Below are 10702 nucleotides of genomic sequence, written 5' to 3' on the forward strand. Positions count from 1 at the left end.
ATAAAATAAAGTCTTTACAACTCTTCTACCATGCCTAGTGCTTCCAAATATTTTTATAAATCTTCTGTGAGTTGAACATTAGCTGCATCGTGTTTTGTTTTAGCCTCATAGATAATTTTTGCATGATCAGGAACACCGGCTAGTTTCCTCTCTAAAAAGGCAATCAGTTCTTCATTTTTAATCAGTTCATATTGTTCAACATCTGTAAAATGAATATTTGCCTGCATCTTCCCCTGAATATTCTTTATATTAAACTCCTCCCATTGAATTTCTTTATTTAAGAGAGCAATCTGATTCTAAATATTTGTTATATTATCGATAAAGGCTTTTAGTTAATCTTGAAGGGATAACTGTTCTTGATAATATCTGGAAATGACAAAAGCAATTTGGGAAGCTTTCTCCTTAGAAGATGCCAGCTGTCTTCCATATTACAGAATCTCCGAAGCAACAACTATGCTTTCTGCTGATTTTAATGTGATAACCGAATCATGAAATCTTAAGAGAGAATCCTGTTTTGGAGAAACATTAAGTTTGGCCATCCTTGCGGCATTATTTAAGGATCCAACCATTGATCGGGATCTTTAAACATATGGACAACTGCTGACATGGAATTCCTCATTAATGTTAACTTATACAGCAAGATTTTGTCAAAAGACAACATATCAGAAACTTTGGCTATAGAATCAGAGCTAGCTATGCCACTCCGAGGAGGGTTTCCTACAAAATAGTAAATGGGAGAAGTTATAATAAAGCTATGAAAGTAAACGAAAAAGAATCACGAAATGAAGAAGGAAATGAATTATACCTTTCACAAGAACTTGAGCAGCGAGATATTGTGTCTCTTTAATAGAAGAAAGAATGGGTTCCTCATACATGCAAAAGAAGGGGCTCTAGCTTCGGTGCTTGAATCAATAGTTCCTGGAGTCGGTAAGTCAGTGGGTTCCACTAGAAAAATGATCTCATGGGCTACCACCTTTGGTGCTACAAGGGGAACTAAGAAAATTCTCGTCGGAGCTGATAGTGCTTCAGGAGGAAAATCTTCAGGAGGAGTATCGCCTATTCTGCCATCAGTAGCATGAATACCTAAACAAAATAAAGAAAAAACAATAATAATAAAGTAGTAATAGCAAGTGGAAGATTAAATGATAAAATTGTAAGAAAATTTTACGTAGTGAATATCCATATTCACCATAATCCAAAGGTTCCTCATCTTCCTCTTTTATTGTTGGAATTTTTGTTGGAACATCAACAGTAGAAGGACCTTCAGTTTTGACATTTTGAGGAATCGATGAGGGATGTCCTTCATCAGTAGGAACACTTTCCATAACAACATCAGCATCATCCTCATCATTGATATTAACTTCTCCTTCTTCAAAATCATCATCATCATCAGCTTCTTCGTCATCTTCCTCAGTGTCATATTCGATAGAAGCAGTATCTTTAAACAACGAGGCTGAGCTTTCTGCCTCTAGTTCTTCTTTCTCTATTTCTTCAGTTACGACCTATTTCCCTTTAGAAGGGGAAATCTTACTGCTTGGTGGTCGAAGGTCTTTATCGATTGGGATGGAGAGGCAAAGGCAACAGTTCCTTCTTGAGGAGGAGGAAAAGCCTAAGAACGCGTTCAAGACCTCATCATCGAAGAAGATGGACTAGGATGAACGGGTCGAGGAGAAGGAGCAAGAACTGAATTATCTTGGGATGTAGCAACATTCTCTTGAGTAGGAGAAGGAATTTCCACCACCTCTTCAGCTACTCTCTTAGAACGATCCCATGAGACTTTTTCATAGTCCATAACAACCCCATGAGCTATCCATCCTTCTAGGGTATTAATGGGTTTTTGCTTGTGAATCGGGTCATCCACAGATATCTTCTTGTAGATGTCACCGGGAAAGGGGGCATGGCTTGTCTCTGGCATAAAGCCTATTCCTTCTTCAAGTCTGCAACCTTTAAGCTTTGGTAGTGAAATCTAGATTGGCTTAGTCACAGGTAAGCATTTATTAATAAGATATGATTTATGCACCCACCACCTCATGTGATCATATGAAGTGCGAGTGATGTGATTACTACCCGAAATTATAAAAGTAGATCTGACTCGATCACCCAGTAGTTGCTTCCATATCATTGCACAGTTATACGGGCTAGTTCCGTAGCATTCTCCTTGTTACTAATCCATAGTCTTCTGGCACAGCTTGATCAAAACCAAACTGACGTGCAAACCAGCTTGGATAACAAGGCTCCCTCTAAAACTCTACTCCATCTTTTAATGTGAGGTTGCAGGATCGAATCGGAAGGAAAAATGCTCTCTCTCTTGAAGTAAGTGATCTGGTGTCTACCTTATCTTTATCCTTTGTGCAACGATATAAGCAAAATTGGAAGAAATCAATTTTATCAGTGTCCGAGATGGTTTTGACAACCCAATCGTATGATCTTCTAGCCATAGTGCTCTTTTGAAAGAACCATAGTGGAAGATGTGAAGGGGTAATGTACGCCTTCTCCAAAGCATCAAAAGTCCACCAAAAGTAAACACCTAGCCAGCCTGTGATATAGTGCCAGGGAGTATAGACAGAAGAAGAGCCGACGACGAGACTCTTTATATGAGACGCTTTCTCTAAGAGCCCTATAAATCAAGCACAGGACTGGAGGGGTAAGAGAATGTTTGTGGCCTTCCGCCATGGCACCAGCAGTGACAAAAACTGTAGGGCGCTTGACAGCTACCCATTTTGAACTTGGAAGAACCACCACGCTTAACTAATAAACGAGGAAAGCTACAAGCTCTCCATTGAGGCTATATTCTGGATGTTCTGTTATCTTCTTGAGGAGATTTGTCAATTCTTATGAATGGCAACTACTGAATCTAAAAAAAGGAAGAGAAAGAGAATATATAGTGAGAAGTATGGAAGTAAAGATGTAATGGAGACAATTGGTTTATGCAGAAGAAGATTACCGATGGGCCCTAGTGAAATGGGCAAGCCATTGCAGTGGTGAGATCTTACGAATATTGGGAAACTTAGACATCTCCTTAAAGAGTTCTATGGTTGTTTTTGAAACTGAGGCCACTCGGCTGGGTGAAGAAATGAACACTAATTATGCGTCCGTGGGTACGAATTCATCGTAAAATTTTCTGGCCAATGGAAGACCAACAATTTAATGAAGATCCCAGAGGCTAATGCTCATCTCGCCTACTGGAAGATGGAAGGAGTTGGTTGTGGGACACCAATAATTAAGGAAACCTTTTAAGGCAGAGGTCACCCTGTAGAAATGCTAAGAAGTGACCTCTATTACATTATATAGGTCAATCTTAATCAACACTTTGGAATGCTTGGCCAAAATTGCTATCGCCGAGTCAGAGTAGTATCCACAAGATGTTAAGAGGCCGCTGGTTCTGAACTCTTCACTGCCCCAAAGCAATTCACAATCCCTGAAACATTGCTGGAGTGTTTCGTAGAAATGGGTCGAAAATAAGGTGTGAGGATTATGAGAGGGAGTAAGAAAGATCATTAGATGAATGTCACCAATTTGCTTTCTTGTCTTCTTCGCTAGCATTACCCCTTCCAAGATTCTCGATTCCCTTGATGACCAGGATTCTGTGTAGGCCAATTTTTCCCCATCTATTTAGTTTGAAGGCTCACAATTCAGAATGGACTAGTCACATTGAAGGTTTAGAGGGATTAGCATCATACCCTATCTATGAGGGTTATCAAATATCATGACACCCTCAATGACTAGGACTCTGTCCCAGGAGTTCTGAAGTTTCTTCTTTTTGTACTCTTTAATTTTCTCCTAGAACTCCTTAACCTTGTTATGACAATGCTTCTTCGATCTAAATGGGGGGGAGTTTCCTCTCTGGCAGGAGGTTTCTGACTCATTGTAGGCAAATGAGTTGTGGTCTTTAGCCACTCTTCCCAGTCAAAGTCACGATTATGTTTTGGTGGCCGTTCAATCTCACCTAAAGAAATAGCCCTATGGATGGGGGAGGGTAGTGAAGAGATCCAGTTTGAGAAATCAAAAGTGGGAAGTGCGGGTTCCTTTATGTAAGCAGGACGCTTGTTGGTAGCCTTGAAATGCTTGCTTGGCGGTTGATCGGGAGATGGTGATGGTTCAGTGGCATGGGCAGATGAAGGGTTTAGCAAGTCCCGGTGAGAAAGTTGTGTCGTGGGAGGTTCAACGACACGGAAAGTCCTTTTAATGCGAACCATAGTGGAAAAGTCAAGTTCTAAAGAGGGTCTAAAAAAGTCTTGAAGATTTTGCAAAGGGTCCTTTGCACGGGTCCGCGCAAACGAAATTAGTTGCAAGGAGCAGTGCAACATCCAAAAGTCTTGTGCAAACAGAAAGTCTGTTGCATGGGTTCGTGCAAATGAGATCAGTTGCACGGGGTAATAGTGAATGAGTAGAACTTCGCTAAGAAAACAGAGTGGGAAATAAGGAAAGACTTTTGATATTTATAAGGAGTGTGGCCCGAGTACGGTACTCCAGTGCCCTTTACGCGGGTGCACGTAAACAAATCTAAGAGGTGAAAGATAAGTAATTGATCCTGGTTCGTTGATTCTAAAGAACAAAGAAAGGACCAAGGGGGCATCTATTGAGGTATAAAAAATGAAGATAGAAAAGATCAAAAGACTACAATTAGAAGAAATATGTGAGCAAAGATGAAATAAAGTGTAACTTCATGTGGTTGCGCACCTCCGTACAAACCATATCGCTTGCGCAAGCCCACACAAATGACCATATTGGTTGCATAATCATGCACAAAGGGTTGTATGGATTGATTTGCATAAACGGTTGGATTTGAAGAAGCGTGGGCCCCGTGGCATAGATATCGAGGGTTCAAACATGTGGATGCTTATAAATATCCACTTCCCCTCTCATTTGCATCAATCAAGAATTCTGAGGAAGATCAGAGCTCCGAAGAAGAAGAGATTTTGAAGGTATTCATGAGAAGACAGAAGGGAAGTCTATTGCACCAGTCCACGCAAACCATATTGGTTGCATGGGTATCATTAAAGGACCTGGTACTCAATTGGGAGACGTGTCATTTTATAATTCATAAGGGAATAGTCCTTAGACATATCATTTCATCCAAGGGAATTAAGGTACATAAAGCTAAAATTGATCTTATCTCTACCTTACCCCCACTCAAAAGCATACGAGACGTGCGATCCTTTTTAGGACACGCTGGATTTTATAGAAGATTCGTAAAGGACTTTAGTCACATCTCTCATCCTTTATATAATTTACTTCAAAAGGATATTCCATATGATTGGACTGAGCAGTGCTAAGAAGTTTTTGTTAAGCTCAAGGGCATGTTAACTACCACACCTATTATATAGTCACCCGATTGGAACATTCTTTCTAAACTTATGTGTGATGCGTCTAACTATGCTATTGGGACGGTGTTAGGCCAGAAAAAAGAAAAGAAGCCCTATGTTTTTCATTATGCAAGTAAGATGCTAAATTCGACCCAAGTGAATTACTCTACTATGGAAAAAGAACTCTTGGCCGTAGTATTTGCTTTGGAAAATTTTAGATCTTACTTGATCGGATCCAAGATCATTATATGCACCAATCATGCGGTACTCAAGTATCTTCTTTCAAAGAATGATGTTAAGCCTCGCTTGATAAGATGGATCCTCCTACTCCAAGAATTTCATTTGAAAATAAAAGATAAAAAGGGAGTAGAAAATGTAGTGGTTGACTACCTTTTGAAACTTGACCTACCTAATTCCCTTGAGACGGGACCTATAAACGACATGTTCCCTGATGAGCAATTGTTTAAAGTCTCTCAATCACCTTTGTTCACTGACATTACTAATTATCTTACCACAGGTTTCACGCCGACAAATTGGACTGCACAAGATAAGAAGAAAATTTTTGCTGAGGTACGCAAATTTTTCTTGGATGATCCTTATTTATTTAAATATTACCCATATCAGATTTTAAGGTGATGTGTGCCAGACAATGAACACCAAAGTGCCATCTCCTTCTATCACTCTCAGGCCTGTGGTGGTCACTTTTCTATTAAAAAGACAATGGCCAAAATCCTACAGTGCGGCTTTCATTGGCCCATTATGTTCAAAGACACTCATGAGTTTTGCAAAGCTTATAAGCATTGTTAGAAGTTGGGAGCATTGTCCCATAGAAATATGATGCCTTTAAACTCCGTTCTGATCATTGAAGCATTTGATTGCAGGGGCATCGATTTCATGGGACCATTTCCCCAATCTCATGGAATTCTATTAGCCATAAACTATGTCACTAAATGGGTTGAAGCGATCCTGTGCTAGAATAATGACCATTATATGGTCATTAAATTCTTAAAAGAGAACATCCTTTCCCAGTTCAGAATGCCTCGAGACATCATTAGTGATGAAGGTTCACATTTTTATAATAGGCCATTTGCAAACTTATTGGAGAAATATGGCATCTCTCTCAAGGTGAGCACTCCATACCACCCACAGACAAGTGGACAATCTTAGATTTCCAATAGGGAGATCAAGCACATCCTATAAAAGACGGTTAATCCTAACCGTAAGGATTAGTCAATTTGCTTGACTGATGCTTTACGGGCTTACTGTATAGCCTTTAAAACTCCCATTGGAATGTCCCTCTTTAGACTTATCTATGGGAAAGCTTGCCACTTACCAGTGGAACTGGAACATAGATCTTTCTAGGCTATAAAGAATTTGAACTTTGACTTAGATGATGCTGGCTTACTGCATAAACTACAATTGAACGAACTAGAGGAGATCCGAAATGGTGCATATGAGAACTCAAGAATTTATAAGGACAGGATGAAGGTGTTCCATGATAAGAACATCCTTCGAAAATCGTTCTTGCCTGACCAGAAAGTCCTTTTGTACAATTCTCGGTTACATCTTTTTTTGGGAAAGCTCCAATCTCGTTGGACAGGCCCTTTCACTATTACTAATGTGTATCCTCATGGGGCTGTCGAGATAAAGAATCCAGACAATGACAATGAATTCTAAGTAAATGGACATTGATTAAAGTCATTTGTTGAGAAATTTGATTCAGAGGACACGTCCATACCTCTGAGTGATCCTGTTTACCAGGATTGATCTCCTAGTCTGATGGATGTATAGATAAATTTATCACTTTCTTAGGATTAGGGTTGTTTGCTTCCGATGTTTTAGGATAGTTTGCTTATACTCTGTTGAGTTTTGTTGTGTACTAAACCATTTTTATGTTGAGATCTGTGGAAAAGCTTCAAATCTCCTTCCTCCAGGTACTATCTTTCCATCACCATTCCCTTTCTTTTCATTGCCTCATTTACATTACATGCTTATCTCTTGTACATTGAGGACATTGTGAATTTTTCTGGGGTGTGGGGATTAGGTAAAACTAATCAGTGTTTTTCTTAGTTTTGAGCAAAATTTTTAGAAAATTTTTAATATTTTGAGTTGAACTCTATTTGGAAGGCAATAAATTGTGTAATTAAGAATGCTTTGAGTATGATTAGAAGTGTGATTGGATTCTATATTGTTGGAGCTTAATCATCTAAGTAAAATATCACTCATAGTTCTTACATTCGAATTAATTAAGAAAAAGCTTGAATATCATGTTAATACAAACTACAAGACACATTCACTTTACTTTCTTAGAGTGTGCTTGAGTTTCTAATTGTTAATATGCGGATCATTGTTAGATATTGAGAATTTAGTTTGGAGAATTCTATCCACCTTAAAAGATGAAAAACCCGTTAAAAAATAGAAGATCGACAAATAGGTCATAAAGAATAAAGAATGACAACATCTTTGAGGGGAATGAAAAATGTCTTTGAAAATGATGTAATGTCTAAAATAGTAGAATAAATAATGGTGATCGTCATTATAAAATCAAAAACTGGAAAAAGAATGAAAAGGGGGATAGGTTTAGAATCAGTACTTGAGTTTTCAATTAATCTTAATATGATGGACATGACTAACATTACGAAACAAAAGTAGTCTTCTGAGAAGTAAATTGATTTTCTCTAAGCACATTGGAAAACTTAATATTTGAACTTCTATTTTGATTTAATTGATAAAAGGCCTACTTGATTAATTGCATAGTTGATTTGGTTCTAAGTTTTTAAGATCCCACTATCTCACTTAATTCTACTCATTCATGCTTAATTGCATAAAAAATTATTTTCTAAAAAAAAGGGGGATTTTGAACTTGAGATTGAAGATTATTTATCACATATTTTTGCTCGAGACTAGCAAAATGCTGGTTGGGAGTTGTGTTGAGGGTCAAATATTGCATATTATCCCCCATCTATTTCTTGGTTTTACAAACACAATATGACTTAATGGTATATTTTACATGTGTTTGTGTTGCAAGGTGAATTTAAGAGCATGAACTGAAAAGAATGCTAAAAGCATGGATTTAGTTCTTAAAGTTACCAAAGAAAAGAATGGATCTTTGGAGACCAAGATTGAAGATTTCAAGACCCCAAGATCCAAGAAAATCAAGTGGAGAAGGAAGGAAGTCAAAAGAACAAGCTTAGAAATCACAAAGACTCTATCATCGAGAACAATTCGATGACATCGAACATTGGTCGATGAAATCAAATTTATGAAGAAAATTTGAGTTGGTTACTGGACATATTGCGTACTTTTATCGATTAATCTAATAAATGTTCAATGACTCAAAGGAAGGTGCTCGATGAGATCGAAGATTGCTCGATGACATCGAATTTATTGAAGAAATTGAAGCAACTTGTTGCACTGTTTTGGACACATTTTCGATGAATTGAAGACCTGTTCAATGGATCGGAGCTTAGCTTGATAACATCGATGGGTGGTTTGATGATGTAAGTACTAAGGTTTCTAGCTCCTAAATTGTCAAATTTTATAGAGCCAAAACCTCTCTTGGAATCTGTGTCTTGTGAAGCTCATTACATAATGAAGTCTGTGCATCTCTTAAGAACATGGGTCTTGTGTTCAAGAACTTCAAAGGAAAGTGTACTAGTTCATGTTTATGTACAACGTCAATAGTGAATTTGAGCTTTCAAGATTCAAGAGTTCAAAAAGTTTAAAGCTTTGTACAAGTCAAGACAACGGTCTTAGACTTTAATACTCAAGTTCAAGCTTCAATGTTAGTCGATTTAAAGCTTCAAGAGTCTCAAGTCAAGCTTCATCCTATGACAAGATCTTAAGCTTCTCCAACTTCAAAGAACGACTATCAACTTAAAGAAAAAGAAGCTCAATGTTCATGCATTACTTTTAACATATGAATGACCTTAGATTGACCTTAGGGTAGGTCATTTTGAATGCATAATTCAATTAGATCATTTTATAAGTGAATAGACTGTTTCTCGACCAGTCTTAGACGTTGTTCGACTAGTCATAGCACTGGCCCGACCAATTTAAGAAATTCCATGACTAGTCCTAAGTTTGTTTAAAATTTTCAGAATTTTTTGTTAAGCCACGACCAGTCCTGGAGACTACTCGACCAGTCATGTGAACAGTGCTCAACTCGTTTATGACCAGTCCTGCAGCTACGACTCAAATTCAGCAACTATTCCAGGTTCCACACGACCAGTCGTGGAAGGGTCACGACCAGTCGGGGAGGTCCCTCGACCGGTCGTGAAGGTCCTACGACTAGTTATGGAACAGCTTTATTTGATCGGTCTCAAAATTTTAAAAATCATTTGGTCCTACAACCAGTCGCAGTTTCCACAAGACCAGTCGTGAACATGATTTCTTCACTTATAAATAAATGACGAATTTCAGTGTTTTTCATTGAATTCAAGCTAAATCAATACGTCACTCTGAGAGAAAGTTAGTCATTATTTTAAGCTATATTGTGCTCATTTAATATTATCTTTTAATAGCTTTCTTTGTACTTGATTTTGAATTTTCGCATTCTAATTTTATTTGAAAGAGGGATTGTAGTATTCCCATTTCTTGGAATCAAAATCAAATCAAGCTAGCCCAAGGTACTTTAAATCTAAAATCAATTTAGAACTTAGAACACATTTCATAAGTGAGTTTGGACATTAAACTTCAACGTTGAACTCTACTCTGACCTGGTTCTTCCGGGCTGCATCTAAAGGAGAATATCCAGGTATTTTACAATGTTTATAAATTCCTTTATTTTGGTTTTCATTGAGATTGAGCCAGAAAAATCTCTATTGTAGTTTGTCTGAGGTGATCCAGAAAACTCAAAGTGTGGGTTTTTTGAATTGTGTAAGCCCAATTGAAAGACATAATTGTGAGGGTTTTAGGTGAATCTGGAAAAACCTATTTTCATAGTGAACGCTAATGTCCACTATGTGGGGATATTAGGAGTGGAGTAGTTGTGTGGCTGTTTCTCTAAACAATTGGTGTAGACACAAGCGAACCACTATAATTTCTGGTGTTGTGGCTTGAATGTTTATTTCTTTTTGTGGATGATTGTAATTTCCCTTATTACATTTGTGGAGAATGCTGTAATCTTTATGTGGATGTGTGGGAAAGTTATAATAGATTAGATTTCTTTTCTTGCTATTTATTTATTTATTTATTCCTATGTATCAAGTTTAAGTTTTTGATATACAAACCATTCTAGTAAGGTTGTCCTGTCATAAACCCTTGGTTTTTATGGTGTAAGGTTGTTCTTAGAACAACATCTGTATCAACCTCTCATTACTCGTAGATTTGAGGTTGTCTTTAAATTCAGTATTGTGGGATTGTTTATTACTATCCATATTTAATTTATTTAAATT

This window comes from Magnolia sinica, chromosome 2 (genome assembly GCF_029962835.1).
Source record: "Magnolia sinica isolate HGM2019 chromosome 2, MsV1, whole genome shotgun sequence".
In the NCBI taxonomy this organism is placed as follows: domain Eukaryota; kingdom Viridiplantae; phylum Streptophyta; class Magnoliopsida; order Magnoliales; family Magnoliaceae; genus Magnolia; species Magnolia sinica.